Source organism: Lithobates pipiens, unplaced genomic scaffold, assembly GCF_037356315.1.
Source record: "Lithobates pipiens isolate NorthernLeopardFrog02 unplaced genomic scaffold, aLitPip1_a1.2 Scaffold_1, whole genome shotgun sequence".
Classification (NCBI taxonomy): domain Eukaryota; kingdom Metazoa; phylum Chordata; class Amphibia; order Anura; family Ranidae; genus Lithobates; species Lithobates pipiens.
Window position 1 is genome coordinate 124,503,127 of NW_027507685.1, and position 23,666 is coordinate 124,526,792.

The 23,666-nt window shown below is 45.8% G+C and overlaps 1 long non-coding RNA gene across 1 annotated transcript; it reads right to left on the reverse strand.

The window, feature by feature from the left end:
• Positions 1–9,804: 9,804 nt before the first annotated feature.
• LOC143988375 (uncharacterized) lies at positions 9,805–19,454 on the reverse strand. The gene is made up of 3 exons (XR_013276836.1): positions 19,247–19,454; positions 19,032–19,108; positions 9,805–10,460 (listed from the first exon to the last, which is right to left on the reverse strand). It is a non-coding gene; the product is annotated as an uncharacterized LOC143988375 (long non-coding RNA).
• Positions 19,455–23,666: the final 4,212 nt, after the last annotated feature.

Below are 23,666 nucleotides of genomic sequence, written 5' to 3' on the forward strand. Positions count from 1 at the left end.
GTGCAAATTTTTGATTTCACCCCTCACTACCTATCACAGTTTCGAAGGCCATAAAAAGCCAAAATAGCACAAAACCCCCCAAAATGACCCCATTTTGGAAAGTAGACACCCCAAGCTATTTACTGAGAGGCATGTTGAGTCCATGGAATATTTTATATTTTGCCACAAGTTGCGGGAATATTACAAACTTTTTTTTTTTTGCACAAAGTTGTCACTAAATTATATATTTCTCACACATGCTATGGGCATATGTGAAATGACACCCCAAAATACATTCTGCTGCTTCTCCTGAGTACAGGGATACCACATGTGTGGGACTTTTTGGGAGCCTAGCCGCGTACGGGACCCCGAAATCCAAGCACCGCCTTCAGGATTTCTAAGGGCATAATTTTTTTATTTTACTCCTCACTACCTATCACTACCTATCACAGTTTTGACGGCCATAAAATGCCAAGATGGCACAAAACCCCCCCAAATGACCCCATTTTGGAAAGTAGACACCCCAAGGAAACTGCTGATGGGTATGTTGAGCCCATTGAATATTTATTTTTTTTATCCTAAGGGATTGAATAATGACTAAAAAAAATAAAAAATAAAAAATGTACAAAAAGTTGTCACTAAATGATATATTGCTCACACATGCCATGGTTATATGTGGAATTGCACCCCAAAATATATTCAGCTACTTCTCCCGAGTATGGGGATACCACATGTGTGGGACTTTTTGGGAGTCTATTCGCGTACGGCACCCCGAAAACCAATCACCACCTTCAGGATTTCTAAGGGTGCAAAGGCCATAAAATGCCAAAATAGCACAAAACCCCCCCAAATTACCCCATTTTGGAAAGTAGACACCCCAAGCTATTTACTGAGAGTCATGTTGTTTGAACGAAAAAAAAAGAGATTGATCGGTGGGTATGCCCACCATTAGATACCTCCCTTCATCCACCCACTTCTAATGATGGACATACATGCACCATTTATATATGCCGAAGCATGGGGGCATCCTCCCGCAAAAAAGTTATGCCGCGTACATACTATCAAACTTTTCCATGGGCAAGCCCCCTGTCGGAATTTTGACCGTATGTACGCGGCATTAGGAGCAAAATCACTCCTCCACCCCTTATGCCCCCATGCTTCGGCATATATGCTCTTTTTTAACTGTGGTGGTGAAATCACCGCCTACAGCACTGGAGTCACGGCTTTATGTATCGTGGGAGCAAACGCTGTTGCTGTCAAGATAAATAAATCCGCGCTGCAGCTGAATGGCGTACCTGCTAAGCAAATTATGGTTAACGTTAAAACAAAGTAACATCCCAGTAAAACCTTACCATACCATACCTGCAAAGCAATTGCCAAAAAAAACAGTAAAAAATAAAACATTTTTTAACACAACCTGTGCCTAAAATATATATATGCCGAAGCATGGGGGCATCCTCCCGCAAAAAAGTTATGCCGCGTACATACGTTCAAACTTTTCCATGGGCAAGCCCCCTGTCGGAATTTTGACCGTATGTACGCGGCATTAGGAGCAAAATCACTCCTCCACCCCTTATGCCCCCATGCTTCGGCATATATGCTCTTTTTTAACTGTGGTGGTGAAATCACCGCCTACAGCACTGGAGTCACAGCTTTATGTATCGTGGGAGCAAACGCTGTTGCTGTCAAGATAAATAAATCCGCGCTGCAGCTGAATGGCGTACCTGCTAAGCAAATTATGGTTAACGTTAAAACAAAGTAACATCCCAGTAAAACCTTACCATACCATACCTGCAAAGCAATTGCCAAAAAAAACAGTAAAAAATAAAACATTTTTTAACACAACCTGTGCCTAAAATATATATATGCCGAAGCATGGGGGCATCCTCCCGCAAAAAAGTTATGCTGCGTACATACGTTCAAACTTTTCCACGGGCAAGCCCTCCGTCGGAATTTTGACCGTATGTACGCGGCATTAGGAGCAAAATCGCTCCTCCACCCCTTATGCCCCCATGCTTCGGCATATATGCTCTTTTTTAACTGTGGTGGTGAAATCACCTCCTACAGCACTGGAGTCGCGGCTTTATGTATCGTGGGAGCAAACGCTGTTGCTGTCAAGATAAATAAATCCACGCTGCAGCTGAATGGCGTACCTGAAAACATGAAAAATGGTTAACAATAACACAGTAAACAGTAAAGTATAAAAAATTTGAGAGAAGAGAGAGAGAGAGAGAGAGAGAGAGAGAGAGAACAATAAAACGACAACTATTTTTGGTTTTTATATTTTATATTTTTTTTGGTTTTTTTATTTTACTTTTTTTTTTTTTTTTTTATACACTTTTTTTTGAACTGTAAACTGTAACTGTAACGGTTCGGGTCTCTCAAAATGCGATGGCATCTTGGGAGACCCTGTGTAAGTGTGCCTAGCCTGTACCCTACGCTAATACTTCACTAGTGAATGGTAGCGTTCAAAACACTCACCCTGACAAAGACCAGGATTGCCAGGACAGCGTGGACAATAAGAACGGGTGTCACGCCTATATCCGCGCTTGCTACAGACACGACATCTTTTTTGGGGGGCTCGTTGGGTAGGGGTACTCGGGAGGACATAAGAATAATGCCTCTCATACAGCCGGCTTACTGCATTTGGTTGGGAATGGTGAGGTACAGAACCGTCTGGAAACAGAAGCTCTGTGACAACCTCTCTTTGGAAGAAAAGAAAGGTTAATGTTCCGCCTGAAGCTTTGTATAGCACAAAAGCATTCAGCAAAGCCAATTGAAATAAGTAAGCAGACACTTTTTTGTACCAGCGTCTGGTCTTACGGGAAGTTAGATACGGCGCTAACATCTGGTCATTGAGGTCCACCCCTCCCATATTTTTGTTATATTCGTGGACACAGAGGGGTTTCTCCACAATACCAGTTGCCGTAGAAATTTGGACCGTCGTGTCTGCATGAAGGGAGGTAAGAACGAAAACATTCTTATTATGCCTCCACTTCATAGCGAGCAAATTATTACACCGATAGCAGGCTCTCTCCCCCAGCCTAAGACGGGAATCTACAAGCCGCTGGGGAAAGCCCCGGCGATTAGGTCGCACGGTGCCACATGCTCCAATCTGATTATCAAATAAATGACTAAACAGTGGCACGCTGGTGTAATAGTTGTCCACGTACAAGTGGTACCCCTTTCCGAATAAGGGTGACACCAATTTCCACACTATCTTGCCAGCGCTTCCTATGTAATCAGGGCAGTTCTCCGGCTCTACGTAACTATCTTTACCCTCATAAACCATAAAGCTCCATGCATAGCCTGTGGCCCTGTCACAGCACTTATAGAGCTTGACCCCGTATCTGGTACGCTTGTTGGGAATGTACTGTTTGAATGACAAGCGACCAGTAAACTTAACCAGGGACTCATCAACGCAGACAACTTTTTGGGGAGTAAACAAGTCTGCAAAACGTTGGTTGAAGTGGTTTATGAGGGGCCGAATTTTGTAGAGCCGATCGTATTCAGGGTCTCCACGTGGACGACAAAGTTCATTGTCACTGAAGTGCAAGAACCGCAAGATCTGCTCGTATCGTGCCCTGGGCATGGAGTTAGAGAACACGGGCATGTGGTCAGCCGGATGCGTGGACCAATAAGCCCGCATCCGCATAAATTTATGTGTGCCCATGTTGAGGGAAAGGCCCAGAAACGACTTAAATTCGGAAACCGTAACTGGTTTCCAATCTCTGGCAAGAGACGGCAACTGGGGATTAGCGGCGATGCGTTGACCAGCATATAAATTGGTTTGGTCCACAATAGATCTATAGAGATCTTCCGTGAGATACAGAGAATAAAAATCGAGTGGCGTAAAATCATCTGTATCCACCTGAATACCGGGTTGGGCAGTGAATGGGGGAAGTACGGGTTCTGCAGAAGTGGTGGGCACCCAATTGGGATAGGCAAATTCTGCAGGAAGGGCACTATGGGTACGACGGGCCTGTCTTTGTCTTCTTCTTCTTGGTGGCAGCGGGACACTACTTGTGCTTGCCACCTCGCCAGCTTGAACTGCACTTATGGGACTCGCCACGTCACCACGTGATACTGCAGTGCTGGATGTACGTCCAGGGTGTACTAGGCCGCTGGTGCTTGCCAGTTCACCAAAAGGATGAGCGGCGCTAGTACTGGCTCTATACTCCATACGAGGGACTTGCGGTTCCTGCACCTCAACAACATCAGAAAATCGGGGTCGGGTACGCCTGACAATAGCAGGGACCTCTTCTTCGTCGTCAGAGCTATCTGACATGGAGGCGCTGTCCTCTACAGGTTCGTATTCTGAGCCTGATTCTGACAGATCAGTGTCTTCCTCTTCACTATCTGTCATGCTCAGAAACGTGTAGGCCTCTTCACTAGTGTACCTTCGCTTTGCCATTTTGGGCTCTAAATTTAGGGGTACAGTAGTGAGACTCACAGGTAAAAAAGCACCTAGCCTGTCAGCGACTGTATAAAACGCTACCAAAAAAAACTGTTAGCGATCGCAGGGATCAGGCCTGACTCTGCGAACGCTGCAGTTATGTGTGTTGTGTTTTGTAAGTGACAGTGATCGATCGATACTGCACTTGGGTGGGCTGGGCTGGGCTGGGCTGGGCAGAGGGGCAAAACGCAGGTGCTAGCAGGTATCTGGGCTGATCCTGCTAACAATGCGTTTTTTTAGAACCCTAAATTGCTGGGCACGCTAGTATAGATCTGATCAGATCAGATATTGATCTGTTCGGATACTATACCACTAAGGGAGGTGTATGCTTTGCGCGTGGGTGTTAGCGGTGCTGGCACTAACCTAGCACTGCCTGGGGCGACGCAGACCCTTTCTGACCCTAAAACCAAATTTATATCACCCGCCGGGTGATCAGGGGGTTAAACCTTTATTAGGTAATAAATGGCGGGTGCCCTGATGCTATAAAAAGCGAACTACCAAACCAGCGTCACCCGTAACACTTATACGGTGATTACTGGTGAAAGGGTTAACTAAGGGCAATCAGGGGTTAAAACCTTTATTAGGTATTTATATGGGGGTACCTGAAGCTTTATAAAAAGCTGACGGGGAACCTAAATAACTAAATAACTAACTGGCTAACCAGCGTCACCAGTGACACTTATGCAGCGATCGCTGGTGAAAGGGTTAACTCTAGGGGCAATCAAAGGGTTAAAACCTTTATTAGGTTATATATCGGGGTATCTAACGGTATAAAAACCTGGCGTTGAACCTAAAAAAAAACTAGCTTCCTAGCGGGACCAGTGACACTATTGCAGCCATCAGAAAAACGATCGCTTAGTGACACTGGTAAAAGAGGGTGAAAGGGTTAACTGGGAGGGCAATCAAGGGGTTAAACCTTTATTAGGGGGGGGTAGGGGGCTACCCTGGACCTAAAGGGGCCTAACACTAGCTGCCCTGACACTTTTTACAGTCACAACTGACACTAAATGTAGTGATCAATAAATAAATGAACACTGCATTAGTGACACTGTGACTGGGGGGGGCGGGGGGCCGATCGGGGGGGTGATCGGGGGGTGACTGGGGTGAAATGTGTGCCTGTGTGTACCTATGTGTCAGTGGACTGTTGGTGCACTTACTTGCGTCTTCACTCCTCGCTGTCCGGTTCAAAAAGACCGCCACGAGGAGTGTGACATCACTTCCTCCTCCTGTGTTTACATTTTCACAGGGGAGGAAGTTCGTCACTGGCCAGGAGCGATCGAGAGGCGATGGGCGGAAACCAGCGGCCATCCCCTCATCGCCGATCGCTCCGGCACCGAAAGGGACCGCCGTATCTAGCGGGAGGGGGTCCGATCGGACCCCCCACCCGCTAGAAGGCATTCACGTACATTTACGTGATTATGCCTGCCTGTGCCATTGTGTTGACGTACATTGGCAATACGGCGGTCCTGAAGTGGTTAAGGTCCAAGAAGGCAATATTTTTTGGATGGTAAGTATGCGTAAAGGTTAAATTAAATGTGTTTCTATTGAGGATTTTCATGAAGTCCTCAAGGTCCTGAGTGGTACCAGTCCAGATAATGAAATGATCGTCTATTAATCTGTACCAACAGAGTATACAATCTAAATAGAGTTGTAGGGATTCATCACCAAAGATTGACCGTTCCCAGCCACCCAAGTAAATTCGCATAGGACGGTGCGCAAGACGTCCCCATCGCTACGCCCTGGGTTTGTAAATAGATCTGGTCCATAAAAGTAAAGAAGTTTTTATTGAGAATGAATTCTAAGAGATGTAGTATAAAGTTATTGAATGGCCAGGTGGTTTGATCTTGTTCCATGAGGAAGGTGCCTCTACATCCAGTGCCACGAGGAGGGCGTCCGGAGGGATCTGCACCCCCTCTAAGTGTCGCAAAAGGTCAGTGGTATCTTTGATATAGGAGGGCAAACTAGTTACATGGGGCATCAGGCAGGAATCGTCTAGCCTGCTCGCATTCTCAGTGAGTGACCCCATTCCTGAGACTATAGGGCGTCCAGGGGGGTTGTCCAGGTTCTTATGCGTTTTTGGAAGTGTATAGAATGTGGGGGTTCGAGGCTTAGCTGTATTTATAAATTTAAAGGTTTCATCATCTATTAAACCCTGCCTGTGTGCTTCCGTGACCAAGGTCCGAAATTCGGACATGAATGCTGCTACCATTGATTGGTCTATGGGGGTATACCAAAAGTGGTTGAGCAGTACTTTCAGGCACATCGATTGATATTGTTGATGTGTCATCAATACCAGGTTACCCCCTTTATCTGATTTCTTAATAATAATGTCGGTCCTCTTTTGTAATTTCAGTAATGCTTTTTTCTGTTTGTGATTCAAATTGGAATATGAATCTGGCCACTCTTGCTTTTTTAATGATTTTATCGCTGCTAATAGGAACAGCTTTGAACACTGTTATAGCATGTTTCATTTGTGTTTTTTCATATTTTGTATGAATACATTTCTTTATTACTACCTATAAATTATCTCTTTCTAGATTTTATTTAGAAGTTTGGTGAGATGCGATATAGATATTCTAAATATGCAGCTTTTGACTAGGTTTTGTTTCCTTTTTTTACCTCTGTTTATATGTACTATAGAGCTCTGTGGCGAGCGGCTGTGGATTCCATTGTGCGGACTATGGATATTAGGAGGAAGCTCCTGGGGCGGGCATGCACCTCTCCAGCAGACTCGGACTCCTCCCCCATATGGGAGAGAGCCCGGTCTGTTGCTTCCGATCACATGGAAGTTCCCATGGTGACCGGAGGCTAGTGCGCGCTGTCACGTAGTGACGCATGCGCACTTGGAGCGGCGGACCCGGCGACGTCATCGCTTGGCGCCTGACGCCGCTTGTTGATGTCGCCGGGTTGGAGGTTAAAAGGGGAGCCATATGGCTCCCTGTAAGAGCGGCTCTCTCCACCCGGACCGACAATGCAGCAGACGGCGGTACAGATCCCAACTAACTACTAGGTAACTACACATTACAGATTCAGCCCCTATCCATATCTGGCTCTTGGTTACTTTTCTACCCTGGGGTTAAAAACATTCCTACTAGACTAATATGTTATATATTTGTTCTACTAGGATCACTATCTCAAGCCAGATTAATCTGAGGCTCTTCTTGTTTCTGCTATTGGGGACCACTGACAGGGGACCTGTCTTATATCATTGCCATACCAAGCCGCCTTCATAAAAACTGTCTATGATCAATGCAGTCACCTTGGATGTGGATTCTAACCTGATACTTGCTGATAAGTATACTGGTATGTTAAGTGCCCATTGAGATTACTCCTGATTACATATTAACCGATTAATGTCAATATAATATACTGAGATTAATGACACTGGTATTACTACTTTCTCCTTTCAGCCAGCTCTGTACATTCAAACCTCCTGTGTCCGCCCCGAGGGTGGTCAAGCCCAGATGATGGGAGCCACCCGTGTTCCATTTCTGGCCCGTACCTTGGTTCCTCACGGTGGTGAGCCATCTGCTCTGTAGCACCAAAGGTGTTTATGGTTATAAAAATACTCTGTATAATGAGATTTTGAGATGTGTTTTGTACACTATACCAACAATGTTGACGTTATATATTCAATTGTAGATCTGTACCAAGATTTTCCTGAATTTTCCTGAAGAAGCGACATTAAGTCGCAAAACTAGTTGAAAAATACGATCAACTTGGACATCAGTCACTTTGCCCTGAACCTCTCTATAGGAGAAGGATGGGTATTATCTAAATACATTACTGTGTGTTGTAATTATGTTGTCTGTCAACAATTGTTTTTAAATTTATATTTTTCCTTTTTTCAAATAAAAAACTATTTTAATTGTATTTGTCATATTTTTCTGGGTATCAAGACAGTCCACTGGGGGGTGGTTGGCTAGTCCATGGTTGGAGTGTTCCATGTATAGGCCCCTTACCTATATTTGCTTTCTGCACAACAGGTGAGTGTTTGAGACCACAGCTTCTGGTAAGCTAATCAATGTATGTCTGCATATTTATAACACATGGTGTGTTTATGTTTGTTTTTTAAGTGATGTGGAAGAAGAATCACATTTTACCAGTGAAAGTGCCCAGATCCTCATTGGGAAGATAATCGGGTACAATCGCAAATTAGAAAATATACAGAAAAACATCAATGATGTTCAACAGAAAATGAAGAACATCATTGATGTTTTGGGGAGAGTCTGAAACACCCCAAACTAGCTAGCATAGTTTTTTTTTTGTTTTTTTTTAACTTTTATATTTTTCCAAAAGCCAAATTTGGAAGATGCACACAGTGTGTCAACATGTACTATCTCCCATCATGGGGGATCAATGTACGTGTTTTGTGGCAAGTGGCTGAGATGAAGGGGTTGCACCCCCAAAACATGTACATTGATACCCCATGATGGGAGATAGCACATGTTGACATTAGGCATGGGATCAGGACGAAAATGGCCACTTTTGGATTCTCAGTGTGTGCATCTTCCAAATTTGTCTTTCCCAGGGGTGACACCCCATCCTATGAAGGCAATATCAGCACAGTTTGTACATACTCATGTCTGATATTGTCTTCACTTTTCAAAGTTGAACTTTGTAAGTTCCTGTGTACTGTATGTTATGCTTTGATACATGCCTGTTTACACAAAAACGCCAAGTTATAAAAATGTTACCCAAAATAATGTTTTCTATACACCAAATATGTTGGTTTGTTGTAAAACCCTTTTCTAAACGCACATGTGAATGTGCTTTGAGTAAAAAGTGAAATTATCATCAATGTGTGGCTTCCTTTTTCAATGCGCAAAAGCAGGATTTGGAGTAAAGTTGTTGGTTTCTGTGGCAATGGGTGTTATTTACTAAAGGAAAATCCACTTTGCACTCCAAGTGCAATTTCAGGTGCACTTTTTCAGTGCATTTGTAGTGCATAGTGGATGTGCCTTTAGTAAATAACACCCACAGTGATGTTTACATTTCCCCAATCATGCCATTTTCATGACCCCACATATTTCTGCCATGGTGCTGAAAATGAGCAATATTTTTGTCAGTAATGCACTACATACATTAGCAACAAAAACAAGGTATGTGTGTAGCAGACCCACAACATAATAAGATTATCTGAAGAAGAGACTGTCACCTCATCTTGCTCAGAACTTGGGTTTACACTGTTGTAGAAAAAGGCCCAAAAAACACCACAAATACCTAGGAGACACCTAAAACAAAGCCAAGCAGTAAATGAAAACAAAGATTATTGGAGTTTCAAAGAAAAATGTATTTAAAAAATGCCTCTCAGACATTGTCTGGCATATCAATGGCCCTCCTACCCACAAAGTACTCCATGTATTGGGTTCTGACCTCACGGGCGTTTTGGGGGGGGGGGGGCAAGCCAGGACGAGCAGCTTCAAGGGCCGTGAGATTGTCATTTTCAGGCAAGTCTGCATCTGGGCCAACTGAGACCACACAGTTAGCTGAATGTTTTTTCAAAAAATTGTGCAGAACACAGCAGGCAAGCACAATGTGATTTAGTTCATATTCCGCCATGTGGATTGGCATCAAAAATAGGCGGAACCAGCTGGAAATTAAAGATCCTCTGATCTGGGGTGAGGGTTCTCATCGGGAAAGGCCGCATCAGGTGGTTTGCCAGGGCAAACGCCTCATCCGCAACGAAAACGAATGGGAGTTCTTCTACATTCTCCTCTGGGGATGGCAAGCCCAGACTGCCACTCTGGAGACACCAGGAGAATTCTGTCCATGCGAACACTCCACCATCCGACATCCGCCCATTTTGCCCCATGTCCACATAAAGGAAGCCATAGGTCGCTGACACCACCTCCAACATCACGATACTATTAAACCCCTTGTAATTATAATAGTACGACCCTGAGTTGGGGGGTGGGACGATGCGGACGTGTTTCCCATCAATTGCACCTCCACAATTGGGAAAGTCCCAACGGCTGCCAAAGTGGGAGGCCACAGTCTGCCATTCCTGTGGCTTTGAAGGAAACTGTGGAGTGAAACAAAAAATTTTTTTGTAATTTTGCACATCAACATTGCAAGCAGATTAGACACAAACATTTTTGGCCAAGATCAGTATAACATTTTGGGAAATAATTATTTAAAGCCTAAAGTATAAGGTCCCCTTATCAGTGTCATCACCCCCCCCCCCCCCATCCCCCCATCTGATGGGCCCTTGCAAAAAATGAGGGGAGGGATGTTTTGGACAGGTAACCCTCTCCACTTCATTGACAGCTGAATGCAGAAATAATGTGCGATACTTTGGCCAGCCCATTCTTACTTACACTATTGACAGCCCACTGGACAGGTAAGAAGTGTCATAATACCAAAAAAAAAAAGAAAAAATGGAAGCACATTTTGACATTCTGCTATTACCTATCAAGATAATAATAGGAGAAAAAAAGAAAAGAAACTGTAGCATTTGAAAGTATTGAGGCAGGCCCATGCACTACATGCTTTGGTGAATTCCTCCATAAATCTGACCAGGAAAAAGGTAGGTAGAGTGGGTATTGGGTTTGGCTAAGTCAGCAGATAGAGGATTGCTATCAGCTGACCTAGCAGTTGGGGGGACGGGGGTTCCTAATGAGTTTGGCCCAACCAAAAAAAAAATCTGGCACTCTGCATGAATTTAAGCACACACATAACATTTGTTGACATTTTAGGGGGTGTTTAGGGGAAAGCAATACTATGGAGCTGACAAAATACATTGCTAAGTGACTAGACTATAGGTTTATGGGCCCAGAAGAGCATGCTGGGGAAGTTAGTGAAGGCAAATATGCATGAAGGACAAAAAAGGAACTTGAAAAGCTTCAAAGGAGCACAGCATATCAATTAGAGAATATTGCAATCATGGTACAGTGCCTTGCGAAAGTATTCGCCCCCCTTGAACTTTTCAACCTTTTGCCACATTTCAGGCTTCAAACATAAACATATAAAATTTTTATTTTTATTTTTTGTGAAGAATCACCAACAAGTGTGACACAATTGTGAAGTGGAACAAAATCTATTGGATTTTTGAAACTTTTTTAACTAATAAAAAAATGAAAAGTGGGGGCGTGCAAAATTATTCGGCCCTATATAAGTCGCCGCACGCCGCGTGTCTTGTCATAGTGACCGGAGACCGCGACGAGGCAACATCTCCAGAAGAGAAGAAGAGAAGAACAGAAGACGGCGACGGCGACAGCGGCAGCGGCAACAGAAGACCGGGCCACCACTTGTAAAAGAGCTAGAAGAACCGAAGAGGGGGACAAGACCCCCGAAGTTGGAAGAAGAGGGCGGCGGCGAAGAAGAAAGCCGGGCTCCTCCGCTAGTAAAAGAGCTAGCAGAAGATAGCGGAGGAGTCTGGCGAGAAGACCCCCGAAGACGGAAGAAGACCCCCGGAGCTGTGCAATAAACTATTTTAACCCTTGTGTGTTGTGTTTTTTTTTTAGATTTTTTTCACAGGTGAATGGGTAGGGGTACATTGTACCCCATACTCATTCACATAGGGTGGGGGGCCAGGATCCGGGGGCCCCCTTATTAAAGGGGGCTCCCGGATTCTGATAAGCCCCCCGCCCGCAGACCCCGACAACCAAAGGCCAGGGTTGTCGGGAAGAGGCCCTTGTCCTCATCAACATGGGGACAAGGTGCTTTGGGGTGGGTGCTCGCTCGTCCCCACCGCCTTTCCTGGCCGGCCAGGTAGCGTGCTCGGATAAGGGTCTGATATGGGCCTAGGGGGGGACCCCCACGCCATTTTTTCGGCGTAGGGATTCCCCTTTAAGCCCATACCAGGTGATGGGGCCAGTGACGCTTCCTTTGCTGGTCCTGGCTACCTGGAGACGCGCTCAAAATGAGCGGACTTCCTTTCCTGTGTGTGGGCGAGTCTGTTTATTTCAATACTACGGCGGATAGTACCTAGTCCGTACCTAGTCCGCCGCAAAAGTACTGTGTGTGGGCAGGTAATTCATTCAGAAAGTCCGTCGGACAGTCCGGCGGACAGTCCGCCAGTCTAAGTCCACCGGATAGTCTGATACGTGTGTGTACGCGGCATAAGCGTTACTAGATCTACAGATTACCAACAATACAGGCCTGATCACGGATGTGGAAATACAGGGCAATTTAGGAAGCAGCAATCCCAGGTCAATTGGCTTCAGTATAAATCACACAAATAGGAAACATAAGTGGAATATAAAGACACTGAATTTCAAAAGCACCAACTTCACTAAACTACAAACCATGCTAGAAGATATAAATTGGGATAACATCTTAGGAACAAATAACACGGAGAAGAGATGGGTTTGCTTTAAGAGCATATTAGAGACAAAAGTACTGGATGGCTTAACTCCAATGTAAAAATGCATATAAAAACATAGGAGAAGGCCTTCAAAAAATACAAGGTTGCGGGATCATCATCAGCCTTCAGACTTCATAAAGAATGCAACTGTAAGAAATGTAAGCGTGCAATTAGGGTGGCTAAGATAGAACACAAAAGACACATAGCGGAGGAGAGCAAAAAAAATCTCAAGAAATTCTTTAAAGCGGGAGTCCACCGGGACTCCGCGTTTTTTTTTTTTTTTTTTAAAAGCCAGCAGCTACAAATACTGCAGCTGCTGACTTTTAAATAGTGACACTTACCTGTCCAGCGCGCCCGCGATGTCGGCACCCGAAGCCGATCGCTCGCTCGGCTGCCGGGTCCCGCCGCCATCTTGGGTATGGGAATCAGGAAATGGAGCCTTTCGGCTTCATTTCCCGGTTCCCTACTGCGCATGCGCGAGCCGCGCGGCGCAATCCGGACGGTCCCCGCTGCCTCTGGGAGCTGTGTGTTTCCCAGCAGGCAGCGGGGCACTTGCTGAAGGGGGCGGGGCATTGCGGAACGGGGGCGTAACCTACGCTCGTTCCGCAGACAGCTAGCCCGGAAGTGGGTGCAGTTACCTGGATTATCCAGGTAACTGCACCCCCCTCCCCCCTGAAAGGTGCCGATTGTGGCGCCGGAGGGGGGGAGGGATCAGATGAGCGGAGGTCCATTTTAGGGTGGACCTCCGCTTTAAGTATGTAAACAGAAAAAAGGGAGGGCAGACCTTATTGGTCCCATAAAGAATGAGGAAGGACATCTGGGTACACATGATAGAGCGATGGCGAAGGTATTGCATTTATTCTTCTCCACAGTTTATCCTCATGGCACGTCACAGGAAGCACCCTCATGGCTAACAGAAGACAGAATTAGAATTAGACCTGGAAGACTTCACAATAATAAATTACCGGGACCAGATGGCTTGTACCCGAGGGTACTTAGGGAACTCAGTCAAATAATTGCCAGACCATTGTTCCTACTAACCTTCTATGAGGAAGTGAGTTGCAATCTAGATAAAGGAAGGCCCGTAGACATGGTGTATCTGGACTTTGCAAAAGCATTTGACACAGTTCCCCATAAAACGTTTACTGTACAAAATAATTTCAGGGGGTGATGATAAATAGGGAGTACTCGGAATGGTCAGGGGTGAGTAGTGGGGTCCCACAGTGTTCTGTGCTGGGACCAATCCTATTTAATTTGTTCATAAACGACCTATAGAGCATGGGGTAAACAGTTCAATCTCTGTATTTGCGGATGATACTACGCTAAGCAGGGCAATAACTTCTCAGCCGGATGTGGAAAACCTTGCAAGAAGATCTGAACAAATTAATGGGATGACAAATGAGGTTTAATGTAGAAAAATGTAAAATAATGCATTTGGGTGGCAAAAATGTGAAGACAATCTATACACTGGGGAGAACCTCTGGGCGAATCTAGTAGATGATAGGCTCAGCAATGGCATGCAATACCAAGCTACTGCTAGCAAAGCAAACAGAATATTGATGTGCATTAAAAATGGGATTAAATCTATGGATAAAGCTCTAATTCTCCGACTCTACAAGACTCTGGTCCGGCCGCACCTAGAGTATGCTGTCCAGTTCTGGTCACCACTCCTCAGGAAGGATGTACTGGAAATGGAGCGAGTACAAAGAAGGGAAACAAAGCTAATAAAGGGTCTTGGAGGATATTAGTTATGAAGAAAGGTTGCGAGCATTGAACTGCAGAAGAGACGCTTGAGAGGAGATATGATTTCAATTTACAAATACCGTACTTGTGACCCCACAATAGGGATACAACTTTTTTGTGGAATGGAGTTTAACAAGTCATGTGGCCACTAATTAAAAGGTTTAAGAGGTTTAACCATAAACTACACAGAGGATTCTTTACTGTAAGAGCGGCCAGGATGTGGAATTCCCCTCCACAGGCGGTGGTCTCAGCGGGGAGGGGGGGGGGATCAATAGTTTCAAAAAACTATTAGATTAGCACCTGAACAACCATAACATACAGGGATATACAATGTAATACTGACTTATAATCACACACATAGGTTGCACTTGATGGACTTGTGTCTTTTTTCAACATCGCCTACTATGTAACTATATGTAATTATGATTACTGGAACCATATCTGGTAAACGGGTGACCCCGCCCCCCTCTGACAACACGGGGAAAGCCATAGGGAAGTCCTCATGCGTCAGAGGAGGGCGGGGTCACTGGGTGGCTCCGCCCTCCATTATTTAAGAAGTGTCAGAAGAAGCGAAGGGTCACACTGCTGAAGACTGCCACAGAGGCGGATCGTGCGGACGACGTGGAGAAGAAGCCGAAGCAAGATGCGGGACGAGAAGAGCGGATAAAGAAGAAAATGGAGAAGAAGAACAACACCGGAGGAAGACCAGAAGAAAGAAGAAGCGCAAAGAAGAAGAATTTAATAAAGGACTTGTCTTTTTTAACCTTTTTGTCACTTTTTTTTGTGAAATGGTAGGGGTACATTTGTACCCCATTATCAATTCATAGGGGGGGCGGGATCTGGGGTCCCCTTGTTAAAGGGGGCTTCCAGATTCCGATAAGCCCCCCCTGGAGACCCTCACAACCACCGGGCAAGGGTTGTGGGGATGAGGCCCTTCTCCCCATCAACATGGGGACAAGGTGCTTTGAGGGGCTACCTCAAAGCATCCTCCCAATGTTGAGGGCATGTGGCCTGGTAGGGTTCAGGAGGGGGGTGCTCTCTCGTCCCCCCCCTCTTTTCCTGCAGCCTGGGTATAAGGACAAGGGTCTGATATGTATTTTTGGGGGGACCCCACGCTATTTAAAAAAAAATAATTGGTGCGGGGTTCCCCTTAACCACTTCAGCCCCAGACCATTTTGCTGGTCAAAGACCAGACCACTTTTTGCGATTCGGCACTGTGTCGCTTTAACTGACAATTACGGGGGCGCGGTCTCGGCATGGAGGAGTGAGGACGCACTTTCTGTGAGCTCCCTGTCCGTGACTCCTCCGCAGCCCTATCGCATAGTCTGGAGTCTGGCCGCACATTTCGGCACCACTGATCTCACAGCACAACAGCAGAACTCAGTCAGCCCGGCGGGGTTCGACTCCGGTGGAATGGACAAATACCTGGTCCCGCTACAGCCTCCGGCCTCCACGCCTGGCCCAGCCAAGATGGCGCCCACGTCCTCCTGCGCTCCTGGACTGGTGACATCAGGGGAAGGTGAGCGGAACGCTGCACAGGCACATGACATGCCCCCGTTCCTCCCACCTAGTGACTTATCCCCATGTCTCCCCCGTTCACTATCCCTGGCCTCCCTGGGCAGCCCAGAACATAGCGGCCTGCCGCCCTGGTTCCCCCACAGCTCCCAACTGTCACAGGGGCCCTCCTATAGCGGATCCCTCACCCCGAAGCCACACAGCCAGCCGGCATTCGCCTCAGGCATTCAGAGGGATACACAGCCGCTTCACCCAACAGCACTTTTGGGAGACAGAACAGTGTGGGCCCTACTCCAAAACCTCCCCACTAAAGAGGACTTTCGCTGCATGGCGGTCAGGATTGAGACGACCCTCAGAAATGAAATAGCAGGGGTCAAACGGGAGGTTTCGGCCACTAACGCACGGGTGGCTACCTTAGTGACTGATGTGACTTCTCTGAACACTGATGTTGCAGGCCTGAAAGACGCACAAGATACCCTCACAGACAGAGTTGCACAGCTGCAACTATTAGATGATGACCTTGAAAATCGCAAACCGCAGGCGCAACATTAGGATCAGAGACTTGCCCGAAGCTACTGGTCAGGCTGACCTTAAAGCTACAGTCACGGCCATCTTTAACACTTGTTTGGACCGTGCTGCTGACACAGAGATTGCCATTGATAGAGTCCACAGGACCCTGGGACCTAGAAGCCCCACTGAGAACAGGCCACGTGACGTTCTGTGCTGTCTTCACAACTACTCAGTGAAGGAGGATGTCATGCAAGCAGCGTGGCGGAAAGGCAGCATTGACTTTGACGGAGCCCAGATCACCCTACTGCCAGATGTCTCTCGGAGGATCCTTCAGATGCGACACTGTCTGCAACCTCTTCTGGAGCAGCTGAATGAACAGAGGATCCCCTACAAGTGGGGTCACCCATTTCAATCCATAGTGCGCAAAAATGGCAGGCCCTATGCATTACGACACCCCACAGAGGTTCCGTCCTTCTTGGAGTCACTGGGTTTACCCCGGTCTCTATCCCTGACTGGTTGGCCTTTGTTGTTCCCCAAGGTGCTGTGGCCTCTGTGAACAACCAACCCGCCAGACCCCAGAGGTCGAGGCGAAACCGTCGAGCCCACCGCTGGAGATCACAAGCACCTCAAGACCACGAACCCTGAGTGAGTAAAACTTCCTCACCCACCTTGACAACTGGAGTTTAAGGACTTTAGTTCATTGTTATGCCTAAGGACCACCCTGGGCCACCTCTCACTGACTACACCATCCCTGGTCCTGGGGGGGTGAGGGGGTGGGGGCAGTGGACCTGAACTACCTATCACCTAGGTGAGGGCCTGAGCTGGAGACAGATGTGTATGACTTGTTAGTTACCGTCTACCTACAGGCCCCCTAGGACGTCTTGGGTGAGTCAGAGATCATTATAGGATGACCTGCCACGCTGCCCAGATGCCCCCTGGAGACATTCCTGCCCCCCCTTCTCGCCACCTAGAGACAGAGGCATTACGGATTGGTCGGCCTCCTGGAGACTTCTGGGGGAGACAGGCTGCCAACCGGGATGGCCACGAGACCTGTGGACCTGTCTAATACCACCAAGTTTGGGGTTTTTGTTTTTTTTTCTTCTCCTGCTCCCTTCTCTGGGAGGGAGGAGAGATATGGGGAGGGGGATGGGTACCTGGGTGGTATAAGGCTCTATATACTCTGCGTTGAAAGGTTTAATATGGTTGTTTACTTTTGCATTGTTTTTATGTTATTAACTGTTCTATACGGACTGAAGTGAAGTTATATAATGTGTTTGGAATTGCTGTTGAGATGCCGAAGAAACCCCTTGCAGGCCCGCTTGAGGCTGCATGGACCCTGGGCTGCTGGAGGGGTACTGCACTGACGAGTTCCTCCCTTTGCAGTGCCTTACCTCTTCCCCCACTAGGCCCCTCTGCCTTGAACGGCAGGTTCTCTCCAATAGGAGCATTAGAATTTCCCCGACCTATCCTTACCCCTCCCCTCGCCCCCCTTCCCACTAGCTTGGGACTACCCTCAACTCTCTACTACCTTTCTTTCCCTTCCTTCCCTTCCCTTGTACTTGGGCTCTTTCCTTACCTCGGACTCTGGTGGTGACCACCAGACAGGTACAACGGTCGTCATGGCCCTGAAACTGGTTTCCTGGAACGTAAAAGGGCTGAATGTACCTGAAAAAAGGTCCAGCTGCTTAGGAGAATTGTGGTGGATGAGGCCCCAAGTAGCCTTCCTACAGGAGACCCATTTCAGGGCAGATCAAATACCGCGGCTCTACAGTAAACATTTCCCTCTGGCCTACCACAGTACCTCCTCTATTTTCAAATCGAGAGGAGTGTGTATCCTCCTTGCTAAAAACTTGCCGTGGCGACTGTTAGACATCCGAACCGATAGTGAAGGGAGGTATCTCTTCCTTAAGGGAACACTCCACTCGCAAACCTTTACTCTTGCTAACCTATATATGCCGAATGTGGACCAACTGCCGGCCTTAGATGCATGCTTGGATGCTCGGAGGGTACCTTGATTGTTGGGGGGGACTTTAACCTTACCCTGGACCCTCACAGAGACTCGTCGACGGGCGCTTCTGCCATATCTGTGAGAACACGTACCCACGTAAGAGAATTATTCCACTCCCACAGGCTGATAGACGTGTGGCGTACCCTTCACCCCCAGGAGAGGGACTATACGTTCTTTTCGGCCGTTCATGGCTCCTATTCGCGTATAGATATGTTCTTAGTAGCCCACAACGCCCTACCACTGGTATCTGATGCTCGGATAGGACACATAGCTCTGTCCGATCATGCCCCGATTTCTTTGGTGCTGAAGCTAAAACAGGAATCGCGTGGCCAGTCCTGGTGGAGGCTGAATGAGTCTCTCCTGAAGGACCCGGAGACCCACTCAGACTTACTTCGGGAACTAGAAAGTTACTTTGAAAACAATCGGGATTCAGTCTCCAACCCTCTCATGGTCTGGGCGGCACATAAATGTTACATTAGGGGCATTCTTATCAAGCATGGACATAGACTCACTCAAAGTTGCTAGAACTGAAGCTCTCTCCCAACTTATCGCCAAACTACATGCGTGTGAACAGCGACTTGCTTCCGTGCTGCAATACAAAAAATATAAATTGGATCTGTGTTATGAATGGAAAAGTATAAAGCTGATAGGGGGAGTAAAGGTTAGGGGTAGGACAGGTTAATTAGATAGAGATGGTAGAGTGACCGATTCATGTATGATAACTTACTTCCTCAATTCTAAAACTGGCTCCAAAAAATCTATGTATCTGGCGAAAGCATAGGGATGCTTTGGGGCAGCACAAGACCCACTCCTTGCTTCACGCTGCAGTCTCTGGTGTCTCTGAAGTGTGTCTTTGAGGCTCTGCCACCTAGTGCGTATGAGACCTTCTGTAATAAAAAAAAAACATAACTAAGTAATTTCAGATTATTTTTCAGGTACCTAGCAACTGAAAATTTGTTTGCCAGTTACACTACGAGTTCAAATTGGGAAAATCTACGGTGAGCACAATTGTGTGGGACACCTGTATCACCATCTGGGAGGTCCTAAGAAATGTGGTCATGAGAAAACCAAAGAGGAATGGAACACCAAAGCTGAGTTGTTTTGGGATCGCTGCAACTTCCCTAACTGTGTTGGTGCCATAGACGGCAAGCACATCAGAATTGTGAGGCCAGTCGGTAGTGGGACAAAATTTTTTAATTATAAAAAATATTTTTCTTTTGTTCTTCTGACAGTGGCTGATGCAAACGACTTATTTATCTACATAGACATTGGTTCTTATGGGAGCAGTTCTGACTCCAGCATTTTTTCCCACTCCAGTTTTGGAAGAATGATTCGGGAGAACACACTTGATCTCCCGAATGAACAACCACTCCCTGGAACATCTGAACCCTCTCTCCCTTTAATATTTGTCGGTGATGAGGCTTTCGCTCTGTCCGAAAAAATGCTCAGGCCATATGCTAACCGGTCACTCTCTGTGGAGAAAAGGGTATTTAATTATCGGCTAACAAGAGCACGAAGAGTTGTGGAGTGTACTTTCGGAATCCTGGCAAACAAATGGCGTTTTCTTCACACCCCAATAACTCTGAGCATGGATAATTGCCGTCAAAGCTGCCTGTGCACGCCACAATTTTGTCCGTGAAAGGGATGGATACCTTTTTGAGGACTCTTTAATGGATGAGCTGGAAGGCGCAGATTGGACACATACAAGGGGCAATTACAGAGGGGCCAGCATCCGTGAGAAATTTACTGACTTCTTTATGAGTCCTGCCGGTCAGGTATCATGGCAGCTTGATGCAATTCAATAAACACCAAAACGTTTTTGCTGCATCGTCTACTATCTGTACTTTTTTCAATAAATGTGATTAAGTTTTATTGTTCAATAGTGCGTCCATCTATTTTTTGCACTTAATGTGTCAACATACTGAGCTTGCAATATCATTCCACAACATTACATTGGTGGTCAGTGGGATTGGTGGTCAGTGGGATGCATGGCCTTACATTGGTGGTCAGTGGGATTGGTGGTCAGTGGGATGCATGCCCTTACATTGGTGGTCAGTGGGATTGGTGGTCAGTGGGATTCATGCCCTTACATTGGTGGTCAGTGGGATTGGTGGTCAGTGGGATGAGTAAATGTAAATATACTTACGTTTATATATGAAAACCAAATTGATGCATCAACTCACATACCCTCCAAAATGTGCATCACCACTGCGCTGCTATTACCCTCTCCTATACCCCCAGCTGTTACTTAAACAAACGTAATATCAAATCAGTGCAATCATTTTCAAAAACCAAAAAATTATGTGACACGAAGCGCTCAATAGGTGAATGCTTAACCTCACCCTAACTAAAAATAAAAATAACAGTAGCATTCACATGTATACCCTTAAATATATATAATCAGTGCTAAACATATAACAATATATATAAATAAATATCCAAAAAATTATATAGTTCACCCAAAGTATCCCAGTGCAATTAAATCACATAAATATTATAAGTACTCAAAATGAATTGAAGTACATAAAAAATCGTGAAAAGAAAATATAAAAAATGAAGCTAAGATATATATATCAATCCAAATAAATAAAATCCAATTGGTGCAGTCCATGTGAAAAGTGATAATCAGTGTCCGCCAAAATTAAATTGCTCCTTCACCACACCAGCTGTGAATCGCGAAGACCCCCCGTTTTGGGTGCACTCGCCAGCTCATAAGCCTCACACTCACATGTTTGGCAAGACAAGCTTTATATCCTCTAAATAGATGCCCGCTGTATACCACCAGACTTGCGAAGCTCATGTGTCTTGATCCCTTCTCATCAAGTCATATATGTATATACCTTGCGAAAGAATGACAGTGGGAGCCTCCAAAAGCGTAATACAGTTAAGCACTTTAATTCAAATCAATCAAAATCCAATGCACTCACATGAAAAAATAAACGATCAAGCCACAATATAAATCCACTCCACACTTGAACACTTGAGGTATCTCAATATCCTGGGGCATTTAGTTAGGGTGAGGTTAAGCATTCACCTATTGAGCTCTACGTGTCACATAATTTTTTGGTTTTTGAAAATGATTGCACTGATTTGATACTTACGTTTATGTTTGCGAACCTGAGGTGTGAAGTCATCCCAGTCTGCATACAGACTCCTGCAAATCTCATCCCAGCCTCTGCTCTTCCTGGCATTATTTTTGTATTCTTCTATCCGGCTGTCCCATATATATGGCCTGTCACGGACGAGTCTGATGAGCTCCTCATTGTCTACACTGTTCCGACACTTGGGGGCCATCTTGACTGATTACAGATGGACATGAGACAGGAAACAGAAAGTGAGGGGGCGGAACTGGAAGGAGGAGCTGGAGGTGAAGAATTTGCATATATCTGAACCAACAATGCGATTCCAGAACGATTTTACATTGATATCTATGGAAACTAGATTCGGAATGCAACGCTGTAAACTCGCACAAGACCCTTTTTTTTTAACGCATCACATTCGGAGAGGAATCGCAATGCATATATGTGAACGACCGTAATGAAAAACAATTACTTTTTGGATGACATGCGAATCTAGTTTTTGTTTAACGCATCACATTCGTTATCAACTCGCACAAGTGTGAACTGCCACTAAGGGTTGCAGAAATGTGCCTCATACAAGCTGATATCGCTGTTAAATGTTGATGCCAAAATCCTTGCGAAGATCTTGGGGAGTTGTTTCTCTACTGTGCTTGAAGATCTGATTCATGTTGATCAGACGGGGTTCATAATGAGCAAGGGAACAGATATTAATCTAAGATGCTTTTTTCTCAACCTCTCCATTCCCCATGATAATCAGGGTACTAAGGTAATCGCCTCACTAGATGCGGAAAAGGTGTTTGACTCGGTGGAGTGGGTCTATCTCTGAGAGGTCCGGAAACGCTATGGATTTGGCCCTAAATACATCAGTTGGATGAAGAGGCTTTACTGGGTGCTGAGGACATGGGTCCGCACCAATGACTGGTTATCTGAGGTGTACCCTCTTTACAGAGGTACACAACAGGGATGCCCTTTGTCACCTTCTTTATTTGCTCTGGCCTTGGAACCCCTGACTATTTTAACCAGGGACTCCTCCAAGGTTACACAGCTGCACCAGGCTCTATGTGCAGCACTTTTAGTCAATCTTCCCGTGTTTATCATATTAGCATGCTGTAATTACTAATTAAAGTTGTATACTCAAATTTTGCACTTTTACCCTGTAGGTAAAATGAATATCTCCTAAACCTATACGGTTTAGGAGATATTCCCTATGTATGCAGCCGCTGACGTCAGCGGCGCATGCGCTCAGAATGCCCCAGCTGAAGGTCCAGGCTTCGTTCTCAGGTAAGTATTTGATAACGTGCCAGTATACTAGCTCATTATACCTTTGCCTTGCAGGGGGGTTTTTTTTATGTGCAGGTTTACTACCGCTTTAACTTCCTTTAACCACTTAACGACCAGCGCACGCCGATGTACATCCTATTTTTGAAGAGGGATATCTCGGTAACGGAAGCAGCTGCTGCCACAACCAAGATATCCATCTCTTCAGGCGGCGGTTGTCTGTACGATAATGGTGGTCCGTGGCAGATTCACCGCGAGATCACTGCTATCGGCGGTGGGAGAGGTACCACCCCCCCCCTCCCGCCGCCCTCCCACACCTTCCGCCGTTTAACGGAGCCGTCGGTAGCGGCGGAGGCGATCAGGTCCTTTTCCTAGCTGGGTATGGAGACGAGTGAGGCTAAGATGGCCCCCACTCGTCTCTATACCATAGGAGGGCGGAAGCGACGTCAAAACGTCACTTCCACCCATACCTCTTAAAGGTATATTTTTTTTAAATGTCATTTTTTTCTTTTATTTCTTTTTTTTCTTTTTTTTTTGCATTTTAGCCCAAATATGAGATCTGAGGACTTTTTGACCCCAGAGCTCATATTTAAGAGGACCTGTCATGCTTTTTTCTATTACAAGGGATGTTTACATTCCTTGTAATAGGAATAAAAGTGATCCATTTTTTTTTAAACTGTGTAAAAATAAATAAAATCAATTAAAATAAATAAGAAAAAAAAAAGGTTTTTAAAAACACCCCGTCATGACGAGCTTGCGCACAGAAGCGAACGCATATACGTGAGTAGC